This window comes from Cryptomeria japonica, chromosome 9, assembly GCF_030272615.1.
Source record: "Cryptomeria japonica chromosome 9, Sugi_1.0, whole genome shotgun sequence".
NCBI lineage: Eukaryota > Viridiplantae > Streptophyta > Pinopsida > Cupressales > Cupressaceae > Cryptomeria > Cryptomeria japonica.
Window position 1 is genome coordinate 137,691,491 of NC_081413.1, and position 6,818 is coordinate 137,698,308.

The following is a 6,818-nucleotide window of genomic DNA, read 5'->3' on the forward strand; positions in this document are numbered from 1 at the left end:
AGAGAAAACAGGTAGAAGAGGAAAATAAGCAAAAGGAAGAAGAGAAGAGAAAAGTGGAAGAAAAGAGAAAAGAAGAGGAGAATAAGAAACAAGAAGAAGAGGAGAAGAAAAAGGAAGAGGAGAAGAGAAAGGAAGAGGAGAAGAAGAAACAGGTAGAAGAGAACAAATAGGAAGAGGAGAAGAGAAAGGAAGAGGAGAAGAAGAAATAGGAAGAAGAAGAAGGATGAAGACGAAGAGAAGTGGAAAGAAGAGGAGAAGCAGAAAGAAGAGAAAAGAAAGACAGAGGAAGAGGAGAAAAAGAAGGTGGAAGAGGACAAGAAAAGAGCTAAAGAGAAAGAGGAAGCGGCACAAAGCACATAGGTGGAGACCCCAAAGGCTACCGGTAGTCAAGCCAGACTGGCTGACATTACCAGTCCCATTTACCTCCAGTCTGCAAATGAATCAGAGCTGCTGCAAAGCATTAAGCTTTCTCAAGAGCGATTGGATGCTCTAAGGAGGAAAAAGGAGGAAGATGTGATTCAAATTGTGGTGGAAACACTCACCAATTTGATACTTGGTACCAACCTCCCCAGTATCAATTCCTCTCTTTCCCAATTAAAGCTCCTATGCATAGTTGTAGAAGACCAGGTACAAAGGCTAGAAAACGTTGCTGAAGCTAGTGCCCAAAAGAAGCATCAAAAAGCTCTAGACACTACCTTGGTGAAAAAGTTAACTGAGCTCTGGTCTGATTTACAGAAGGCATATAAGGACATCAGAGATACAATGGATGAGGGCAAATTACTGCTCAGTAAGATATCTAGGTGCAAAGGCTGGAAGAAGTTGTTGAAGCCAGTGCCCAAAAGAAGCATCAAAAGGCTCTAGACACTACCTTGGTGAAAAAGTTAAGTGAGCTCCAATCCAATTTACAGAAGGCACAGAAGGACATCAAAGATGCAATGGATGAGGAAAAATTACTACTCAGTAAGATATGTAGGTGCAAAGCCTGGAAGAAGTTGCTGAAGCTAGTGCCCAAAAGAAGCATCAAAAGGCTCTGGACACTGCCTTGGTGAAAAAGTTAACTGAGCTCTAGTCTGATTTACAGAAGGCATAGAAGGACATCAGAGATGCAATGGATGAGGGAAAATTACTACTCAGTAAGATATCCTAGTGCAAAGCCTGGAAGAAGTTGTTGAAGCCAGTGCTCCAAAAGAAGCATCAAAAGGCTCTGGACACTGCCTTGGTGAAAAAGTTAACTGAGCTCCGGTTTGATTTACAGAAGGCACAGAAGGACATCAGAGATGTAATGGATGAGGGAAAATTATAGCTCAGTAAGATATGTCAACCCCATCTATTCTGTGATTATGTGCTCACTGAGAAAGACAAACTGCAATCTGATATGCAGTCATTCATAAGCACCTTCAAGGTTCCCTATGATTCCTTCACCACATATGAACAAATTGCTCAATGGTTTCAAATCTAGTTTGCAAGGATAGAGGTAGAGATAAGCAACTGGACATAAAATTTGTAGGAACTTCAACTGGTCCTACTACCAAGACTGCAAATTCTTCAGAAATGCTATCTCAATTTGGATGCCTTAATGGTCACTCAAGAGATGAGTACCTTGGATGCCATGGAAGAGCAGGTCTATCAGATGCAAATGGAGAATGGGGTTGCTACCTCATTGCTTGAATCATGGTCATTATCCATGAAGACATTTATATAAAACTTTAAATTAGTTTTTGACAAGTTTCACTCTTTATTGTCATAAACTCTTATTATTTTAATACTAATGGAACAAGGGTTATTCAGCTGTACTTTGTCATTGTTGGCAAAGGGGGGGTAGTATTCTGTATTAAAATTTTTGTTGCATGCTATGTATACTTTCATGTTTATCTCTATAAGGAAGTAGTATACATTATATTTTCTACAAAAGGGATAGTGTTTACGCTTAGGGGGAGTAATTTTGATTATGGCATAATTTTGTTGTAAAACACTTAGATGTCAAAATTTTTTCCTAAGTGTTGCCATCAATGCCAGAGGGGGAGATTGTTGGCATTTTTTATGATTATGTTGTGATTGTCATTGATGGACACACACTTACTATGAGATCACTTTTTGAATGTATGAATTATGCTCAACCGGTATTTGTTCCAAACTGATATTATGTTATAGTCTTTAGACTATCGATGTTATGCAGAAAAGTATTTACCGATATCAAGTGGTATAAAGACCTAAGAGGCATGAAGATCTCAATCGGAGTGGAACAAAGGAGCTAGAAGCGATAGTTATCATTTTCCCAGTCTTCATTTTTGTCAACCGGTAATCTATTTTATAATTGAACTGGTATTACTCTAAGCTACCAACTGGTAACTGGTAAAGTTTTATAAACCGGTAATACTCTGTGATGATTTACCAACTGGTATATTTTTTATGATGAGTTACCATTCACCGACACTTTGACAGTGATTTTGTGCTGTGTTACCAAATGTGTCTAGATACAATGAACCTAGGAACTTGCAATGTAATCCTCTTGGACCGACATGAAATCAGATTCCTTTTAAGGACATCAGGTCTAGGGTTTTGTGTGTGTAGCTGTTAGGTTTTTGGTGGTTGATGAAGTTCTTGTATGTGTGATCTTAACTGAGAAGATCAAGTCTATGTGCTGTAATAGAGTGTGGATTTACTGAAGACTGAAGTAATGCTGGAATGCATTAGAACTAAGCTACCATGGATCTAATCAAGCAGATTGTGCCATTTGCTAGATCATTCACTTGTTGATTACTCACATCTTTGACAAGTCAGAAACCCTTAACCGGGTAGGCCCAGAAAAGCCTTTGTAAATCCTCTAACAAGGTGATTCACATCTATGGATCTAAAATCCTCTCACAAGGTAGTCTTTAATCAAACTTATCTCCTAACAAAGATTGAGATTCCTAACAAGATCTGTTTTGGTAAAGAACATTGTATGACCTTAACCGGTCTGGTTACTATTCTGCAGATAGTTACTTGTGAGTTTCATCTCACCGTGGTTTTTCCCATTTGGGTTTCCATGTCAAAATCTCTTGTGTTATGGTGATTTTGCTTCTATGGGTGAATGCCTTATTTTCTATTTGATTTGCATGTATGTTAACCGATTTGTTTGTGAAATTGTTTTACCCATTTGCTGCTAGACTGTTAAAGTGTTTAGGTATAGTAATTTTTGGTATACTAATTCACGCCCCCCTCTTAGTATTTATCAGAAATAACTAGAGAAGGAAGGTTTATAACTTACATACTTATTTTTCCATGAATGGGGAGATCTTACAAGTCTAGTATCTCCATTTCTCCTCGTTTGATGATGGATCTTAGGTTGTCCATTCTTTGCATTTCCTCCATCTGATCACTTCTTCTTCCATAGTTGTCTTGACATGTGGGTGGAAGCATTTCTTTGTCCTCTATCAGTAGAAGGTCTTCTTTGATGTCTTCTCATGTTCCTGCATCTGGTGAAGTTGTCTTCTCCCATCTTCCCTTTACCTTTGGGATTTGCATTGTTCCTCCTTCTTGTAGCACCGGTCTTTATTATTGTCTGCAAGTCTTCATCGGTTGTGGTTAGATCAACCTTCTTCTGGGGAGTATTCTGGATAGTGAAGGTTTGTCCCTTGTTGTCTCCATTTGAGGAGACAAACCGAATGTCATTGTGGGGAACATTCTTGCTAGTGGAGCATTCACCGACACCACTTCTTAATCCTTTGGTATCCTTGGAATGCTTTTTCTTTTTCAACATTTTGTCCAAGGCATCACTGCTGCTATCAAACTAGATTTGTACATTGAGCTCATCCTGACATTTATCAAGGTCATTTCGGAGAACCTCCATTTCTCCAAGTAGTTGTTGATATTATTTATTTTTTACCTCTAGCTCAGATGCTAGATCTTTACATCGACACTCCTTGGTGTCTTCTTCTTGAGTCTTCAACTCTGAGATAAATTTCTCAGATTCTTCAAGGCATTTGATCAACTGGTTCTACTCCATAATAGTAGCATTCTTGAATAGCTTGTATACATTTCTTACTCTTTCGAGTTCTTCAAGTGCATTTACAAGCTCTCCTTGAAGATCAACTTCTACTTCCTCTTCATCTGCACCTTCACTATCACTGCCAAACACATCTTTCTGGTACGAGTGATCTGCATGATCATTTTAAAATGTGACTCTCATCTTTAGATTCATGAGCCATGAAGAGGTGGATTCCTTCATCATCTGTAGATACATGAGATTCCTTTCTCATTCTATCATCACAAGTTGGCTATGTAGTAGTGGGCTCATTTCCATAGAGCTTCTTCAATCTATCCCATAAGATTTTTGCCAATTTGTATTTGTCCACGTATATGTAGATATCGCTGATTAGCCCACTGAGTATAGCCTTCATTTCTTCTTCATTGCACTAGTTTCTTCTCTCTGCATCTGAATCGGTGAGAGGATAGACTTTACTAGGGCAGCCATTTCCAATAGACATCTAGACATCATATCCTAGAGAGGATAAGTGAACTTTCATTCTAAAACTCCAAATGGAATAGTTAGACCCATTGAACACTGGAGTAGGGATTGACACTAATAAGACCATTGTGTCCTTAAGCTAGAATCTACCTAAGTTGGAGAAATCTCATCTAATTGGTAACCTAGGCTCTGATACCAATTGTTAGACACAATGCACCATTGAGAGGGGGGTGAATCAGTGGTGCTCAATATTTCCCTTTAACTATCCTATGTGTGTATACCGATTATTAGATCTAAATCAATGCAAACTTATCGGTTAGTGGGGAGAATAATCGTAAATGTATTCACACATAAAGGGACATCACATAACACCAACACATACAAGGAAAACCCAAGATGGCAAAAACCTCAGTGAGAAATGCTGCTGGAGACTACTACTCCAATCCGGCCTCACAATGAATCTCTGATTGCAATGTTTAGGGCACCAACCCAAGGAGCTACAACCCCTGCATCAAGATACAACTTAGTGAATAAAAAACATAATAATTTACAAATTAATAACCTTTTTACAAATGGATTTTGTAACACTTCTAAAAATATCTCTATTGGATTTCTTGTCCAGTTCACTGTCGATTCTCTACTAACCCACACACTATTGCAACCTTGGCTGGTTCAAACTCTTCTCTTCTCTGTCGGTTCTCTCTTCTCTCTCTATCGGTTCTCTCTTCTCTCAACTGCTTTGCTACACCCCTTCTTTCCACTAGTACAACACTCTTCTAGTTCTATGCCTGCCTTCTCAACAGTCTTCTTCACTTCTTCTTTGTCGGTCTGAACTCTGTTGGTTCTCTCCTCTGTTAGACCTAATGGCTGACTACTGGTTGCCTCACTATTTATGGTTGAAGTCTTCAACTAGTTTCTCACTCACACACACTCAATCTACTTTCTGATACTCATTGAGTACTTGACTGATTTTCTCCCACATTCAATAGCAACACTCTCTCCTAGAGCCACACAAACAATATCTTTGGTTCACATACATATAGCCAGATTTTCCCGCCAAGATGTGAGTTTGAACTTGGCACCTTAGGGTTTTTTCCACTGATCACAAGGTGCATCAAATCCATTTAGATCTCCTTCCAGAGATAGATCACATGCAACGAATCAATCAAGCTTTGCCAATCTTGTGGCTTCCAAAACATGTTTGCTAAGTTTAGCAAACACGACCCTGTATTTTGACCTGCATGTATCAAACACCATGAATATCTCAATTATTTTCTTTAACAAGCAAGCACAAAGATTGGATCTTCCTTCCTTGATCCACTCACCAAACTGCTCCTTCAATCTGCTTTGATCTACAAGATCAGTCCTTTCAAGATTTCTGTTGTTTCCTTCATCTCAGGCCACAATCCTCTGCTTTTCTTCCTCGATCCTCACAATCAACATTTAATATCAACCAACCACTAGCTACCTCACCAACATGGCACTTCATTGACCTCATCATTTCAACTCTACGTGGCATCCTTGTCGATATCCACTTTATCAAAGATCTTTGTGTCAGCTAGACTCAGTCACCGACAATCAACACACAACCGATCCTTATTTTCTGTCGGTTCTCTAACCCTGTTGATATCTCAGACTTTACCAGTTAACCATAATGTCTGTAGTTTTTTGATCTGCTAGTGGAACACTTAAACTGATCACCAGACATGCCTATCCATAGCATGCTCATTCTCATCGAGCAAGAGCACATCACTTAGCCTCTTTTCTTCCTTACTAGTTCTCATGCTCATCGATAGCCATCCTAATGAAACTATGTCATCAACATTCAACTGATTCCATCTAAGAAGTGTGCATACCAGTTGCACTCTCTCTCTATAGCTATTGTTGTGCTTTTCACCATCATCAGTCTGAACATCATCTCAGCCGGTTTGTCAAGGTGGCAAACTCATCACTTCTCTACTCTTCCTTTTTTGTCCTGGTGGCTTATCAGGCCTTCTATGTCAGTCCAGTGCATATCCCTAATTTCATGCACTTGAGGCATCCCTTAGATTCAGTGGTAGATCCAGTGTGATCCTTCATTCAACTGCCTTCTACTTCTATCTTATCTCACAGAACTAAGATGCATACTTTGTACAAGAGGAGATAAGCTCCACTTACTAGTGGGACTGAGTCCTTATCATCTGCATCCTGCAATGCACTCATGTGGAATCTCTGTTTATGCAACATATCTTCAAACAGGCACATGTGATCCAATTTGGGCACACTCGCTATCAGTCACCTCTTCACATGGTGAATACATCTCTATCCGGTGGGAGTCCTGCTATTTTGCATGCACACAATATACCAGTGACAGACTATACCGGTAACC